This window comes from Schistocerca americana, chromosome 5 (assembly GCF_021461395.2).
Source record: "Schistocerca americana isolate TAMUIC-IGC-003095 chromosome 5, iqSchAmer2.1, whole genome shotgun sequence".
Classification (NCBI taxonomy): Eukaryota; Metazoa; Arthropoda; class Insecta; order Orthoptera; family Acrididae; genus Schistocerca; species Schistocerca americana.
The window spans coordinates 760,545,095-760,564,075 of record NC_060123.1 but is presented as its reverse complement, the minus strand read 5'-3'; positions in this window follow the sequence as shown (position 1 = coordinate 760,564,075).

The following is an 18,981-nucleotide window of genomic DNA, read 5'->3' as shown; positions in this document are numbered from 1 at the left end:
ACTTAAGGAAAAGAAGACTGACTCTTCTTACTGACTATGTTTTGAACCATTCCTGTGACACTCGTTATAGATTCCGATGCTTCACTTCAGGTTTACTGTATCCCTCTGACCTTCTTATTGACGATGAGACACAGACATTGCATCGGAATTAAATACAAAAGGCACAATGCCGACATAAGTACAAGAAGACTGACTCTTCTTACTGACTATGTTTGGAACCATTCCTGTGACACTAGTTATAGATTCCGATGCCTCACTTCAGGTTTACTCTATCCCTCTGACCTTCTTATTGACGATGAAACACAGATATTGCATCGGAATTAAATAGAAAAGGCACAATGCCTACTTAAGTACAAGAAGACTGACTCTTCTTACTGACTATGTTTTGAACCATTCCTGTGACACTAGTTATAGTTTCCGATGCTTCACTTCAGGTTTACTGTATCCCTCTGACCTCCTTATTGACGATGAAACACAGATATTGCATCGGAATTAAATACAAAAGGCACAATGCCGACTTAAGTACAAGAAGACTGACTCTTCCAACTGTCTATGTTTTGAACCATTCCTGTGACACTAGTTATAGATTCCGATGCTTCACTTCAGGTTTACTGTATCCCTTGGACGTTCTTATTGACGATGAAACACAGAAATTGCATCGGAATTAAATACAAAAAGCACAATGCCGACTTAAGAACAAGAAGACTGACTCTTCTTACTGCCTATGTTTTGAACCATTCCTGTGACGCTAGTTACAGATTCCGATGCTTCACTTCAGGTTAACTGTATCCCTTGGACCTTCTTGTTGACGATGAAACACAGATATTGCATCGGAATTAAATACAAAAGGCACAATGCCGACTTAAGTACAAGAGGACTGACTCTTCCTACTGTCTATGTTTTTAACCATTCCTGTGACACTAGTTACAAATTCCGATGCTTCAATTCAGGTTTACGGTATCCCTCTGACCTTCTTTTAACGATGAAACACAGAAATTGCATCGGAATTAAATACAAAAGACACAATGCCGACTTAAGTACATGAAGACTGACTCTTCCTACTGTCTATGTTTTGAACGATTCCTGTGACATTAGTTATAGATTCCGATGCTTCACTTCAGGTTTACTGTATCCCTTGGACGTTCTTATTGACGATGAAACACAGAAATTGCATCGGAATTAAGTACAAAAAGCACAATGCCTACTTAAGTACAAGAAGACTGACTCTTCTTACTGTCTAAGATTTGAACCATTCCTGTGACACTAGTTATAGATTCCGATGCTTCACTTAGGATTTACTGTATCCCTTGCACCCTCTTATTGATGATGAAACACAGATATTGCATCGGTATTAAGTACAAATGCACAATGCCGTTTTAAGTACAAGAAGACTGACCCTTCTTACTGTCTATGTTTTGAACCATTCCTGTGACACTAGTTATAGATTCCGATGCATCACTTCAGGTTCACTCTACCCCTCTGACCTTCTTATTGACGATGAAACAGAGAAATTGCATCGGTATTAGATACAAAAGGCACAATGCCAACATAAGTACAAGAAGACTGACTCTTCTTACTGACTATGTTTTGAACCATTCCTGTGACACTAGTTATAGATTCCGATGCTTCACTTTAGGTTTACTGTATCCCTTGGACCTTCGTATTGACGATGAAACACAGAAATTGCATCGGAACTAAATACAAAAGGCACAATGCCGACTTAAGTACAAGAAGACTGACCCTTCCTACTGTCTATGTTTGAACGATTCCTGTGACATTGGTTATAGATTCCGATGCTTCACTTCAGGTTTACTATATCCTTTGGACCTTCTTATTGGCGCCGAAATACAGAAATTGCATTGGAATTAAATAGAAAAGGCACATTGCCGACTTAAATACAACAAGACTGACTCTTCTTACTGTCTATGTCTTGAACCATTCCTGTGACACTAGTTATAGATTCCGATGCTTCACTTTAGGTTTACTGTATCCCTTGGACCTTCTTATTGACGATGATACACAGAAAATGCATCGGAATTTAATACAAAAGCCACAATGCCGACTTAAGTACAAGAAGATTGACTCTTCTTACTGACTGTTTCGAACCATTCCTGTGACACTAGTTATAGATTCCGATGCATCACTTCAGGTTTACTCTACCCCTCTGACCTCCTTATTGACGATGAAGCACAAAAATTGGATCGGAATTAAATACAATAGGCACAATGCCGACTTAAGTACAAGAAGACTGACTCTTCTTACTGTCTATGATTTGAACCATTCCTGTGACACTAGTTATGGATTCCGATGCTTCACTTCAAGTTTACTGTATCCCTTGCAACTTCTTATTGACGATGAAACACAGATATTGCATCGGAATTAAATACAAAAGGCACAATGCCGACTTAAGTACAAGAAGACTGACCCTTCTAACTGTCTATGTTTAGAACCATTCCTGTGACACTAGTTATAGATTCCGATGCTTCACTTCAGGTTTACTGTATCCCTTGGACGTTCTTATTGACGATGAAACACAGAAATTGCATCGGAATTAAATACAAAAAGCACAATGCCGACTTAAGAACAAGAAGACTGACTCTTCTTACTGACTATGTTTTGAACCATTCCTGTGACGCTAGTTACAGATTCCGATGCTTCACTTCAGGTTTACTGTATCCCCTGGACCTTCTTGTTGACGATGAAACACAGATATTGCATCGGAATTAAATACAAAAGGCACAATGCCGACTTAAGTACAAGAGGACTGACTCTTCCTACTGTCTATGATTTTAATCATTCCTGTGACACTAGTTACAGATTCCGATGCTTCACTTCAGGTTTACGGTATCCCTCTGCCCTTCTTTTAACGATGAAACACAGAAATTGCATTGGAATTAAATACAAAAGGCACAATGCCGACTTAAGTACAAGAAGATTGACTCTTCTTACTGACTGTTTCGAACTATTCCTGTGACACTAGTTATAGATTCCGATGCTACACTTCAGGTTTCCTCTACCCCTCCGACCTTCTTATTGACGATGAAGCACAGAAATTGCATCGGAATTAAATACAAAAGGCACAATGCCGACTTAAGTACAAGAAGACTGACTCTTCTTACTGTCTAAGTTTTGAACTATTCCTGTGACACTAGTTATAGATTCCGATGCTTCACTTCAGATTTACTGTATTCCTTGCACCTTCTTATTGACGATGAAACACAGATATTGCATCGATATTAAGTACAAAGGGCACAATGCCGTTTTAAGTACAAGAAGACTGACCCTTCTTACTGTCTATGTTTTGATCCATTCCTGTGACACTAGTTATAGATTCCGATGCCTCACTTTAGGTTTACTGTATCCCTCTGACCTTCTTATTGACGATGAAACAGAGAAATTGCATCGGTATTAAATACAAAAGGCACAATGCCAACATAAGTACAAGAAGACTGACTCTTCTTACTGACTATGTTTTGAACCATTCCTGTGACACTACTTATAGATTCCGATGCTTCACTTTAGGTTTACTGTATCCCTTGGACCTTCGTATTGACGATGAAACACAGAAATTGCATCGGAATTAATTACAAAAGGCACAATGCCGACTTAAAAACAAGAAGACTGACTCTTCTTACTAACTATGTTTTGATCCATTCCTGTGACATTAGTTACAGATTCCGATGCTTCACTTCAGGTTTACTCTATCCCTAGGACCTCCTTATTGACGATGAAACACAGAAATTGCATCGGAACTAAATACAAAAGGCACAATGCCGACTTAAGTACAAGAAGACTGACCCTTCCTACTGTCTATGTTTGAACGATTCCTGTGACATTGGTTATAGATTCCGATGCTTCACTTCAGGTTTACTATATCCTTTGGACCTTCTTATTGGCGACGAAATACAGAAATTGCATTGGAATTAAATAGAAAAGGCACATTGCCGACTTAAATATAAGAAGACTGACTCTTCTTACTGTCTATGTTTTGAACCATTCCTGTGACACTAGTTATAGATTCCGATGCTTCACTTTAGGTCTACTGTATCCCTTGGACCTTCTTATTGACGATGATACACAGAAAATGCATCGGAATTATATACAAAAGGCACAATGCCGACTTAAGTACAAGAAGATTGACTCTTCTTACTGACTGTTTCGAACCATTCCTGTGACACTAGTTGTAGATTCCGATGCTTCACTTCAGGTTTACTCTACCCCTCTGACCTTCTTATTGACGATGAAGCACAGAAATTGCATCGGAATTAATTACAAAAGGCACAATGCCGACTTAAGTACAAGAAGACTGACTCTTCTCACTGACTATGATTTGAACCATTCCTGTGACGCTAGTTACAGATACCGATGCTTCACTTCAGGTTTACTGTATCCCTTGGACCTTCTTATTGACGATGAAACACAGATATTGCATCGGAATTAAATACAAAAGGCACAATGACAACTTAAGTACAAGAAGACTGACTCTTCCTACTGTCTATGTTTTGAACCATTCCTGTGACAGTAGTTACAGATTCCGATGCTTCACTTCAGGTTTACTGTATCCCTCTGACCTTCTTATTGACGATGAAACACAGATATTGCATCGGAATTAAATACAACAGGCACAATGACGACTTAAGTACAAGAAGACTGACTCTTCTTTCTGTCTATGTTTTGAACCATTCCTGTGACGCTAGTTACAGATTCCGATGCTTCACTTCAGGGTTGCTGTAACCCTCTGACATTCTTATTGACGATGAAACACTGAAATTGCATCGGAATTAAATAGAAAAGGCACAATGCCGACTTAAGTACAAGAAGACTGAATCTTCCTACAGTCTATGATTTGAACCATTCCTGTGACACTAGTTATAGATTCCGATGCTTCACTTCAGGTTTACTGTATCCCTTGGACGTTCTTATTGACGATGAAACACAGAAATTGCATTGGAATTAAGTACAAAAGGCACAATGCCGACTTAAGTACAAGAAGACTGACTCTTCTTACTGCCTATGGTTTGAACCATTCCTGTGACACTAGTTATAGATTCCGATGCTTCGCTTTAGATTTACTGTATCCCTTGGACCTTCGAATTGACGCTGAAACACAGAAAATGCATCGGAATTAAATACAAAAGGCACAATGCCGACTTAAGGAAAAGAAGACTGACTCTTCTTACTGACTATGTTTTGAACCATTCCTGTGACACTAGTTATAGATTCCGATGCTTCACTTCAGGTTTACTGTATCCCTTGGACGTTCTTATTGACGATGAAACACAGAAATTGCATCGGAATTAAATACAAAGAGCACAATGCCGACTTAAGAACAAGAAGACTGACTCTTGTTACTGCCTATGTTTTGAACCATTCCTGTGACGCTAGTTACAGATTCCGATGCTTCACTTCAGGTTTACTGTATCCCTTGGACCTTCTTGTTGACGATGAAACACAGATATTGCATCGGAATTAAATACAAAAGGCACAATGCCGACTTAAGTACAAGAGGACTGACTCTTCCTACTGTCTATGTTTTTAACCATTCCTGTGACACTAGTTACAAATTCCGATGCTTCACTTCAGGTTTACGGTATCCCACTGACCTTCTTTTAACGATGAAACTCAGAAATTGCATCGGAATTAAATACAAAAGACACAATGCCGACTTAAGTACAAGAAGACTGACTCTTCCTACTGTCTATGTTTTGAACGATTCCTGTGACATTAGTTATTGATTCCGATGCTTCACTTCAGGTTTGCTGTATCCTTTGGACCTTCTAACTGGCGACGAAATGCAGAAATAGCTTCGGAATTAAATACAAAAAGCACAATGCCGACTTAAGTACAAGAAGACTGACTCTTCTTACTGTCTGTTTTGAGCCATTTATGTGACACTTGTAATAGATTCCGATGCTTCACTTCAGGTTTACTGTACCCCTCTAACCTTCTTTTTGACGATGAAACACAGAAATTGCATCATAACTAGATTCAAAAGGCACAATGCCGACTTAAGTACAAGAAGACTGACTCTTCCTACTGTCTATGTTTGAACGATTCCTGTGACATTAATTATAGATTCCGATGCTTCACTTCAGGTTTACTGTATCCTTTGGACCTTCTTATTGACGATGAAACACAGAAAATGCATCGGAATTAAATACAAAAGGCACAATGCCGACCTAAGTACAAGAAGATTGACTCTTCTTACTGACTGTTTTGAACCATTCCTGTGACACTAGTTATAGATTCCGATGCTTCACTTCGGGTTTACTGTATCCCTCTGACCTTCATATTGACGATAAAACACAGAAATTGCATCGGAATTAAATAAAAATGGCACAATGCCGACTTAAGTACAAGAAGACTGACTCTTCTTACTGTCTAAGTTTTGAACCATTCCTGTGACACTAGTTATAGATTCCGATGCTTCACTTAGGATTTACTGTATCCCTTGCACCCTCTTATTGATGATGAAACACAGATATTGCATCGGTATTAAGTACAAAAGGCACAATGCCGTTTTAAGTACAAGAAGACTGACCCTTCTTACTGTCTATGTTTTGAACCATTCCTGTGACACTAGTTATAGATTCCGATGCATCACTTCAGGTTCACTCTACCCCTCTGACCTTCTTATTGACGATGAAACAGAGAAATTGCATCATAATTAGATTCAAAAGGCACAATGCCGACTTAAGTACAAGAAGACTGACTCTTCTTACTGTCTATGTTTGAACGATTCCTGTGACATTAATTATAGATTCCGATGCTTCACTTCAGGTTTACTGTATCCCTTGGACGTTCTTATTGACGATGAAACACAGAAATTGCATTGGAATTAAGTACAAAAGGCACAATGCCGACTTAAGTACAAGAAGACTGACTCTTCTTACTGCCTATGGTTTGAACCATTCCTGTGACACTAGTTATAGATTCCGATGCTTCACTTTAGATTTACTGTATTCCTTGGACCTTCGAATAGACGCTGAAACACAGAAAATGCATCGGAATTAAATACAAAAGGCACAATGCCGACTTAAGGAAAAGAAGACTGACTCTTCTTACTGACTATGTTTTGAACCATTCCTGTGACACTAGTTATAGATTCCGATGCTTCACTTCAGGTTTACTGTATCCCTTGAACGTTCTTATTGACGATGAAACACAGAAATTGCATCGGAATTAAATACAAAAAGCACAATGCCGACTTAAGAACAAGAAGACTGACTCTTGTTACTGCCTATGTTTTGAACCATTCCTGTGACGCTAGTTACAGATTCCGATGCTTCACTTCAGGTTTACTGTATCCCTTGGACCTTCTTGTTGACGATGAAACACAGATATTGCATCGGAATTAAATACAAAAGGCACAATGCCGACTTAAGTACAAGAGGACTGACTCTTCCTACTGTCTATGTTTTTAACCATTCCTGTGACACTAGTTACAAATTCCGATGCTTCACTTCAGGTTTACGGTATCCCACTGACCTTCTTTTAACGATGAAACACAGAAATTGCATCGGAATTAAATACAAAAGACACAATGCCGACTTAAGTACAAGAAGACTGACTCTTCCTACTGTCTATGTTTTGAACGATTCCTGTGACATTAGTTATTGATTCCGATGCTTCACTTCAGGTTTACTGTATCCTTTGGACCTTCTAACTGGCGACGAAATGCAGAAATAGCTTCGGAATTAAATACAAAAAGCACAATGCCGACTTAAGTACAAGAAGACTGACTCTTCTTACTGTATGTTTTGAGCCATTCCTGTGACACTTGTAATAGATTCCGATGCTTCACTTCAGGTTTACTGTACCCCTCTAACCTTCTTTTTGACGATGAAACACAGAAATTGCATCATAATTAGATTCAAAAGGCACAATGCCGACTTAAGTACAAGAAGACTGACTCTTCCTACTGTCTATGTTTTGAACGATTCCTGTGACATTAATTATAGTTTCCGATGCTTCACTTCAGGTTTACTGTATCCTTTGGACCTTCTTATTGACGATGAAACACAGAAAATGCATCGGAATTAAATACAAAAGGCACAATGCGGACCTAAGTACAAGAAGATTGACTCTTCTTACTGACTGTTTTGAACCATTCCTGTGACACTAGTTATAGATTCCGATGCTTCACTTCGGGTTTACTGTATCCCTCTGACCTTCATATTGACGATAAAACACAGAAATTGCATCGGAATTAAATAAAAATGGCACAATGCCGACTTAAGTACAAGAAGACTGACTCTTCTTACTGTCTAAGTTTTGAACCATTCCTGTGACACTAGTTATAGATTCCGATGCTTCACTTAGGATTTCCTGTATCCCTTGCACCCTCTTATTGATGATGAAACACAGATATTGCATTGGTATTAAGTACAAAAGGCACAATGCCGTTTTAAGTACAAGAAGACTGACCCTTCTTACTGTCTATGTTTTGAACCATTCCTGTGACACTAGTTATAGATTCCGATGCATCACTTCAGGTTCACTCTACCCCTCTGACCTTCTTATTGACGATGAAACAGAGAAATTGCATCGGTATTAGATACAAAAGGCACAATGCCAACATAAGTACAAGAAGACTGACTCTTCTTACTGACTATGTTTTGAACCATTCCTGTGACACTACTTATAGATTCCGATGCTTCACTTTAGGTTTACTGTATCCCTTGGACCTTCGTATTGACGATGAAACACAGATATTGCATCGGAACTAAATACGAAAGGCACAATGCCGACTTAAGTACAAGAAGACTGACCCTTCCTACTGTCTATGTTTGAACGATTCCTGTGACATTGGTTATAGATTCCGATGCTTCACTTCAGGTTTACTATATCCTTTGGACCTTCTTATTGGCGACGAAATACAGAAATTGCATTGGAATTAAATAGAAAAGGCACATTGCCGACTTAAATACAAGAAGACTGACTCTTCTTACTGTCTATGTTTTGAACCATTCCTGTGACACTAGTTATAGATTCCGATGCTTCACTTTAGGTTTACTGTATCCCTTGGACCTTCTTATTGACGATGATACACAGAAAATGCATCGGAATTAAATACAAAAGGCACAATGCCGACATAAGTACAGGAAGATTGACTTTTCTTACTGACTGTTTCGAACCATTCCTGTGACAATAGTTATAGATTCCGATGCATCACTTCAGGTTTACTCTACCCCTCTGACCTTCTTATTGACGATGAAGCACAAAAATTGCATCGGAATTAAATACAAAAGGCACAATGCCGACTTAAGTACAAGAAGACTGATTCTTCTTACTGTCTATGATTTGAACCATTCCTGTGACACTAGTTATGGATTCCGATGCTTCACTTCAGGTTTACTGTATCCCTTGCAACTTCTTATTGACGATGAAACACAGATATTGCATCGGAATTAAATACAAAAAGCACAATGCCGACTTAAGTACAAGAAGACTGACCCTTCTAACTGTCTATGTTTAGAACCATTCCTGTGACACTAGTTATAGATTCCGATGCTTCATTTCAGGTTTACTGTATCCCTCTGACCTTCTTATTGACGATGAAACACAGAAATTGCATCGGAATTAAATACAAAAGGCACAATGCCGACTTAAGTAGAAGAATACTGTTTCTTCGTATTGACTATGTTTTGAACCATTCCTGTGACACTAGTTATAGATTACGATGATTCACTTCAGGTTTACTGTATCCCTTGGACCTTCTTATTGACGATGAAACACAGAAATTGCATCGGAATTAAATACAAAAGGCACAATGACGACTTAAGTACAAGAAGACTGACTCTTCTTACTGACTATGATTTGAACCATTCCTGTGACGCTAGTTACAGATTCCAATGCTTCACTTCAGGTTTACTGTATCCCTTGGACCTTCTTATTGACGATGAAACACAGATATTGCATCGGAATTAAATACAAAAGGCACAAAGACGACTTAAGTACAAGAAGACTGACTCTTCCTACTGTCTATGTTTTGAACCATTCCTGTGACAGTAGTTACAGATTCCGATGCTTCACTTCAGGTTTACTGTATCACTCTGACCTTCTTTTTGACGATGAAACACAGAAATTGCATCGGTATGAAATACAAAAGGCACAATGCCGACTTAAGTACAAGAAGACTCACTCTTCCTACTGTCTATGTTTTGAACGATTCCTGCGATATTAGTTATTGATTCCGATGCTTCACTTCAGGTTTACTGTATCCTTTGGACCTTCTAATTGGCGACGAAATGCATAAATAGCTTCGGAATTAAATACAAAAGGCACAATGCCGACTTAAGTACAAGGAGATTGACTCTTCTTACTGGCTGTTTTGAACCATTCCTGTGACACTTGTTACAGATTCCGATGCTTCACTTCAGGTTTACTGTATCCCTCTGACCTTCTTTTTGACGATGAAACACAGAAATTGCATCGGAATTAAATACCAAAGGCACAATGCCGACTTAAGTACAAGAAGACTGACTCTTCGTATTGACTATGTTTTGAACCATTCCTGTGACACTAGTTATAGATTACGATGATTCACTTAGGGATTACTGTATCCCTTGGCCCTTCTTATTGTCGATGAAACACAGAAATTGCATCGGAATTAAATAGAAAAGGCACAATGCCGACTTAAGTACAAGAAGACTGACTCTTCTTACTGTCTATGATTTGAACCATTCCTGTGACACTAGTTATAGATTCCGATGCTTCAACTCAGGTTTACTGTATCCCTTGCACCTTCGTATTGACGATGAAACACAGATATTACATCGGAATTAAATACAAAAGGCACAATGCCGACTTAAGTACAAGAAGACTGACCGATCTTACTGTCTATGTTTAGAACCATTCCTGTGACACAAGTTATAGATTCCGATGCTTCACTTAAGGTTTACTGTATCCCTCTCACCTTCTTATTGACGATGTGACACAGAAATAGCATCGGAATTAAATACAAAAGGCACAATGCCGACTTAGGTACAAGAAGACTGTCTCTTCCTACTGTCTATGTTTTGAACCATTCCTGTGACACTTGTTATAGATTCCGATGCTTCACTTCAGGTTCACTGTATCCCTTGGACGTTCTTATTGACGATGAAACACAGATATTGCATCGGAATTAAATACAAAAGGCACAATGCCGACTTAAGTACAAGAAGACTGACTCTTCTTACTGACTATGTTTTGAACCATTCCTGTGACACTATTTACAGATTCCGATGCTTCACTACAGCTTTACTGTATCCCTCTGACCTTCTTATTGACGATGAAACACAGAAATTGCATCGGAATTAGATACAAAAGGCACAATGCCGACTTAAGTACAAGAAGACTGACTCTTCCTACTGTCTATGTTTTGAATGATTGCTGTGACATTAGTTATTGATTCGATGCTTCACTTCAGGTTTACTGTATCCTTTGGACCTTCTAATTTGCGACGAAATGCAGAAATAGCTTCGGAATTAAATACAAAAGGCACAATGCCGACCTAAGTACAAGAAGACTGACTCTTCTTACTGACTGTTTTGAACCATCCCTGTGACACTTGTTATAGATTACGATGATTCACTTCAGGTTTATTGTATCCCTCTGACCTTCTTATTGACGATGAAACACAGAAATTGCATCGGAATTAAATAGAAACGGCACAATGCCGACTTAAGTACAAGAAGACTGACTCTTCTTACTGACTATGTTTGGAATCATTCCTGTGACACTAGTTATAGATTCCGATGCCTCACTTCAGGTTTACTGTATCCCTCTGACCTTATTATTGACGATGAAACACAGATATTGCATCGGAAGTAAATACACAATTGCACAATGCCGACATAAGTACAAGAGGACTGACTCTTCTTACTGACTATGTTTTGCACAATTCCTGTGACATTAGTTATAGATTCCGATGCTTCACTTCAGGTTTACTCTATCCCTAGGACCTTCGTATTGACGATGAAACACAGAAATTGCATCGGAACTAAATACAAAAGGCACAATGCCGACTTAAGTAAAAGAAGACTGACCCTTCCTACTGTCTATGTTTGCACGATTCCTGTGACATTGGTTATAGATTCCGATGCTTCACTTCAGGTTTACTATATCCTTTGGACCTTCTTATTGGCGACGAAATACAGAAATTGCATTGGAATTAAATAGAAAAGGCACATTGCCGACTTTAGTACAAGAAGACTGACACTTCTTACTGTCTATGTTTTGAACCATTCCTGTGACACTAGTTATAGATTCCGATGCTTCACTTCAGGTATACTGTATCCCTCTGACCTTCGTATTGACGATGAAACACAGATATTACATCGGAATTAAATACAAAAGCACAATGCTGACTTAAGTACAAGAAGACTGACCAATCTTACTGTCTATGTTTAGAACCATTCCTGTGACACTAGTTATAGATTCCGATGCTTCACTTCAGGTTTACTGTATCCCTCTTACCTTCGTATTGACGATGAGACACAGAAATTTCATCGGTATTAAATACAAAAGGCACAATGCCGACTTAAGTACAAGAAGACTCACTCTTCCTACTGTCTATGTTTTGAACGATTCCTGTGACATTAGTTATTGATTCCGAAGCTTCACTTCAGGTTTACTGTATCCTTTGGACCTTCAAATTGGCGACGAAATGCATAAATAGCTTCGGAATTAAATACAAAAGGCACAATGCCGACTTAAGTACAAGAAGATTGACTCTTCTTACTGGCTGTTTTGAACCATTCCTGTGACACTTGTTACAGATTCCGATGCTTCACTTCAGGTTTACTGTATCCCTCTGACCTTCTTTTTGACGATGAAACACAGAAATTGCATCGGAATTAAATAAAAAAGGCACAATGCCGACTTAAGTACAAGAAGACTGACTCTTCGTATTGACTATGTTTTGAACCATTCCTGTGACACTAGTTATAGATTACGATGACTCACTTCGGGATTACTGTATCCCTTGGCCGTTCTTATTGTCGATGAAACACAGAAATTGCATCGGAATTAAATAGAAAAGGCACAATGCCGACTTAAGTACAAGAAGACTGACTCTTCTTACTGACTATGTTTGGAACAATTCCTGTGACACTAGTTATAGATTCCGATGCCTCACTTCAGGTTTACTGTATCCCTCTGACCTTCTTATTGACGATGAAACACAGAAATTGCATCGGAATTAAATAGATAAGGCAAAATGCCGACTTAAGTACAAGAAGACTGACTCTTCTTGCTGTCTATGTTTTGAACCATTCCTGTGACACTAGTTATAGATTCCGATGCTTCACTTCAGGTTTACTGTATCCCTCTAAGCTTCTTGTTGACGATGAAGCACAGATGTTGCATCGGAATTAAATACAAAATGCACAATGCCGACTCAAGTACAAGAAGACTGACTCTTCTTACTGTCTATGTTTTGAACCATTCCTGTGACACTAGTTATAGATTCCGATGCTTCACTTCAGGTTTACTGTATACCTCTGACCTTCGTATTGACGATGAAACACAGATATTACATCGGAGATAAATACAAAAGGCACAATGCCGACTTAAGTACAAGAAGACTGACCGATCTTACTGTCTATGTTTAGAACCATTCAAGTGACACTAGTTATAGATTCCGATGCTTCACTTCAGGTTTACTGTATCCCTCTGACCTTCTTATTGACGATGAGACACAGAAATTGCATCGGAATTAAATACAAAGGGCACAATGCCGACTTAAGTACAAGAAGACTGACTCTTCCTACTGTCTATGTTTTGAACGATTCCTGTGACATTAGTTATTGATTCCGATGCTTAACATCAGGTTTACTGTATCCTTTGGGCCTTCTAATTGGCGACGAAATGCAGAAATAGCTTCGGAATTAAATACAAAATGCACAATGCCGACTTAAGTACAAGAAGACTGACTCTTCTTACTGACTGTTTTGACCCATTCCTGTGACACTTGTTATAGAGTACGATGATTCACTTCAGGTCTACTGTATCCCTTTTACCTTCTTATTGACGATGAAACAAAGAAATTGCATCGGAATTAAATAGAAACGCCACAATGCCGACTTAAGTACAAGAAGACTGACTCTTCTTACTGACTATGTTTTGAACCATTCCTGTGACACTAGTTTTAGATTCCGATGCTTCCCTTCAGGTTTACTGTATCCCTCTGACCTTCTCATTGACGATGAAGCACAGAAGTTGCATCGGAATTAAATACAAAATGCAAAATGCCGACTTAAGTACAAGAAGACTGACTCTTCTTACTGTCTTTGTTTTGAACCATTCCTGTGACACTAGTTATAGATTCCGATGCTTCACCTCAGGTTTACTGTGTCCCTTGCACCTTCGTATTGACGATGAAACACAGATATTACATCGGAATTAAATACAAAAGGCACAATGCCGACTTAAGTACAAGAAGACTGACCGATCTTACTGTCTATGTTTGCACGATTCCTGTGACATTGGTTATAGATTCCGATGCTTCACTTCAGGTTTACTATATCCTTTGGACCTTCTTATTGGCGACGAAATACAGAAATTGCATTGGAATTAAATAGAAAAGGCACATTGCCGACTTTAGTACAAGAAGACTGACACTTCTTACTGTCTATGTTTTGAACCATTCCTGTGACACTAGTTATAGATTCCGATGCTTCACTTCAGGTTTACTGTATCCCTCTGACCTTCGTATTGACGATGAAACACAGATATTACATCGGAATTAAATACAAAAGCACAATGCTGACTTAACTACAAGAAGATTGACCGATCTTACTGTCTATGTTTAGAACCATTCCTGTGACACTAGTTATAGATTCCGATGCTTCACTTCAGGTTTACTGTATCCCTCTTACCTTCGTATTGACGATGAGACACAGAAATTTCATCGGTATTAAATACAAAAGGCACAATGCCGACTTAAGTACAAGAAGACTCACTCTTCCTACTGTCTATGTTTTGAACGATTCCTGTGACATTAGTTATTGATTCCGAAGCTTCACTTCAGGTTTACTGTATCCTTTGGACCTTCAAATTGGCGACGAAATGCATAAATAGCTTCGGAATTAAATACAAAAGGCACAATGCCGACTTAAGTACAAGAAGATTGACTCTTCTTACTGGCTGTTTTGAACCATTCCTGTGACACTTGTTACAGATTCCGATGCTTCACTTCAGGTTTACTGTATCCCTCTGACCTTCTTTTTGACGATGAAACACAGAAATTGCATCGGAATTAAATACAAAAGGCACAATGCCGACTTAAGTACAAGAAGACTGACTCTTCGTATTGACTATGTTTTGAACCATTCCTGTGACACTAGTTATAGATTACGATGACTCACTTCGGGATTACTGTATCCCTTGGCCCTTCTTATTGTCGATGAAACACAGAAATTGCATCGGAATTAAATAGAAAAGGCACAATGCCGACTTAAGTACAAGAAGACTGACTCTTCTTACTGACTATGTTTGGAACAATTCCTGTGACACTAGTTATAGATTCCGATGCCTCACTTCAGGTTTACTGTATCCCTCTGACCTTCTTATTGACGATGAAACACAGAAATTGCATCGGAATTAAATAGATAAGGCAAAATGCCGACTTAAGTACAAGAAGACTGACTCTTCTTGCTGTCTATGTTTTGAACCATTCCTGTGACACTAGTTATAGATTCCGATGCTTCACTTCAGGTTTACTGTATCCCTTGGACCTTCTTATTGACGATGAAACACAGATATTGCATCGGAATTAAATAGAAAAGGCACAATGCCGACTTAAGTAGAAGAAGACCGACTCTTCCTACAGTCTATGATTTGAACCATTCCTGTGACACTAGTTATAGATTCCGATGCTTCACTTCAGGTTTACTGTATCCCTCTGAACTTCTTATTGACGATGAAGCACAGATGTTGCATCGGAATTAAATAAAAAATGCACAATGCCGACTTAAGTACAAGAAGACTGACTCTTCTTACTGTCTATGTTTTGAACCATTCCTGTGACACTAGTTATAGATTCCGATGCTTCACTTCAGGTTTACTGTATACCTCTGACCTTCGTATTGACGATGAAACACAGATATTACATCGGAGATAAATACAAAAGGCACAATGCCGACTTAAGTACAAGAAGACTGACCGATCTTACTGTCTATGTTTAGAACCATTCCTGTGACACTAGTTATAGATTCCGATGCTTCACTTCAGGTTTACTGTATCCCTCTGACCTTCTTATTGACGATGAGACACAGAAATTGCATCGGAATTAAATACAAAGGGCACAATGCCGACTTAAGTACAAGAAGACTGACTCTTCCTACTGTCTATGTTTTGAACGATTCCTGTGACATTAGTTATTGATTCCGATGCTTAACATCAGGTTTACTGTATCCTTTGGGCCTTCTAATTGGCGACGAAATGCAGAAATAGCTTCGGAATTAAATACAAAATGCACAATGCCGACTTAAGTACAAGAAGACTGACTCTTCTTACTGACTGTTTTGACCCATTCCTGTGACACTTGTTATAGAGTACGATGATTCACTTCAGGTCTACTGTATCCCTTGGACCTTCTTATTGACGATGAAACAAAGAAATTGCATCGGAATTAAATAGAAACGGCACAATGCCGACTTAAGTACAAGAAGACTGACTCATCTTACTGACTATGTTTTGAACCATTCCTGTGACACTAGTTTTAGATTCCGATGCTTCCCTTCAGGTTTACTGTATCCCTCTGACCTTCTTATTGACGATGAAGCACAGAAGTTGCATCGGAATTAAATACAAAATGCAAAATGCCGACTTAAGTACAAGAAGACTGACTCTTCTTACTGTCTTTGTTTTGAACCATTCCTGTGACACTAGTTATAGATTCCGATGCTTCACCTCAGGTTTACTGTGTCCCTTGCACCTTCGTATTGACGATGAAACACAGATATTACATCGGAATTAAATACAAAAGGCACAATGCCGACTTAAGTACAAGAAGACTGACCGATCTTACTGTCTATGTTTAGAACCATTCCTGTGACACAAGTTATAGATTCCGATGCTTCACTTCAGGTTTACTGTATCCCTCTCACCTTCTTATTGACGATGAGACACAGAAATTGCATCGGAATTAAATACAAAAGGCACAATGCCGACTTAAGTACAAGAAGACTGACTCTTCTTACTGACTATGTTTGGAACCATTCCTGCGACACTAGTTATAGATTCTGATGCCTCACTTCAGGTTTGCTGTATCCCTCTGACCTTCTTATTGACGATGAAACACAGATATTGCATCGGAATTAAATAGAAAAGGCACAATGCCGACTTAAGTACAAGAAGACTGACTCTTCCTACTGTCTATGTTTTGAATGATTACTGTGACATTAGTTATTGATTCGATGCTTCACTTCAGGTTTACTGGATCCTTTGGACCTTCTAATTGGCGACGAAATGCAGAAATAACTTCGGAATTAAATACAAAAGGCACAATGCCGACTTAAGTACAAGAAGACTGACCGATCTTACTGTCTATGTTTAGAACCATTCCTGTGACACTAGTTATAGATTCCGATGCTTCACTTCAGGTTTACTGTATCCCTCTGACCTTCTTATTGACGATGAGATACAGAAATTGCATCGGAATTAAATACAAAGGGCACAATGCCGACTTAAGTACAAGAAGACTGACTCTTCTTACTGACTGTTTTGAACCATTCCTGTGGCACTTGTTATAGATTACGATGATTCACTTCAGGTTTACTGTATCCCTCTGACCTTCTTATTGACGATGAAACGCAGAAATTACATCGGAATTAAATAGAAACGGCACAATGCCGACTTAAGTACAAGAAGACTGACTCTTCTTACTGACTATGTTTGGAACCATTCCTGTGACACTAGTTATAGATTCCGATGCCTCACTTCAGGTTTACTGTATCCCTCTGACCTTTTTATTGACGATGAAACACAGTTATTGCATCGGAATGAAATACACAATTGCACAATGCCGACATAGGTACAAGAGGACTGACTCTTCTTACTGACTGTTTTGAACCATTCCTGTGACACTAGTTATAGATTCCGATGATTCACATCAGGTTTACTGTATCCCTCTGACCTTCTTATTGACGATGAAACACAGAAATTGCATCGGAATTAAATACAAAAGGCACAATGCCAACATAAGTACAAGAAGACTGACTCTTCTTACTGACTATGTTTTGCACCATTCCTGTGACATTAGTTATAGATTCCGATGCTTCACTTCAGGTTTACTCTATCCCTAGGACCTTCGTATTGACGATGAAACACAGGAATTGCATCGGAACTAAATACAAAAGGCACAATGCCGACTTAAGTACAAGAGGACTGACCCTTCCTACTGTCTATGTTTGCACGATTCCTGTGACATTGGTTATAGATTCCGATGCTTCACTTCAGGTTTACTATATCCTTTGGACCTTCTTATTGGCGACGAAATACAGAAATTGCATTGGAATTAAATAGAAAACGCACATTGCCGACTTCAGTACAAGAAGACTGACTCTTCTTACTGTCTATGTTTTGAACCATTCCTGTGACACTAGTTATAGATTCCGATGCTTCACTTCAGGTTTACTGTATCCCTCTGACCTTCTTATTGACGATGAGACACAGAAATTGCATCGGAATTAAATACAAAAGGCACAATGCCGACTTAAGTACAAGAAGACTGACTCTTCTTACTGACTATGTTTGGAACCATTCCTGTGACACTAGTTATAGATTCCGATGCCTCACTTCAGGTTTACTCTATCCCTCTGACCTTCTTATTGACGATGAAACACAGATATTGCATCGGAATTAAATAGAAATGGCACAATGCCTACTTAAGTACAAGAAGACTGACTCTTCTTACTGACTATGTTTTGAACCATTCCTGTGACACTAGTTATAGATTCCGATGCTTCACTTCAGGTTTACTGTATCCCTCTG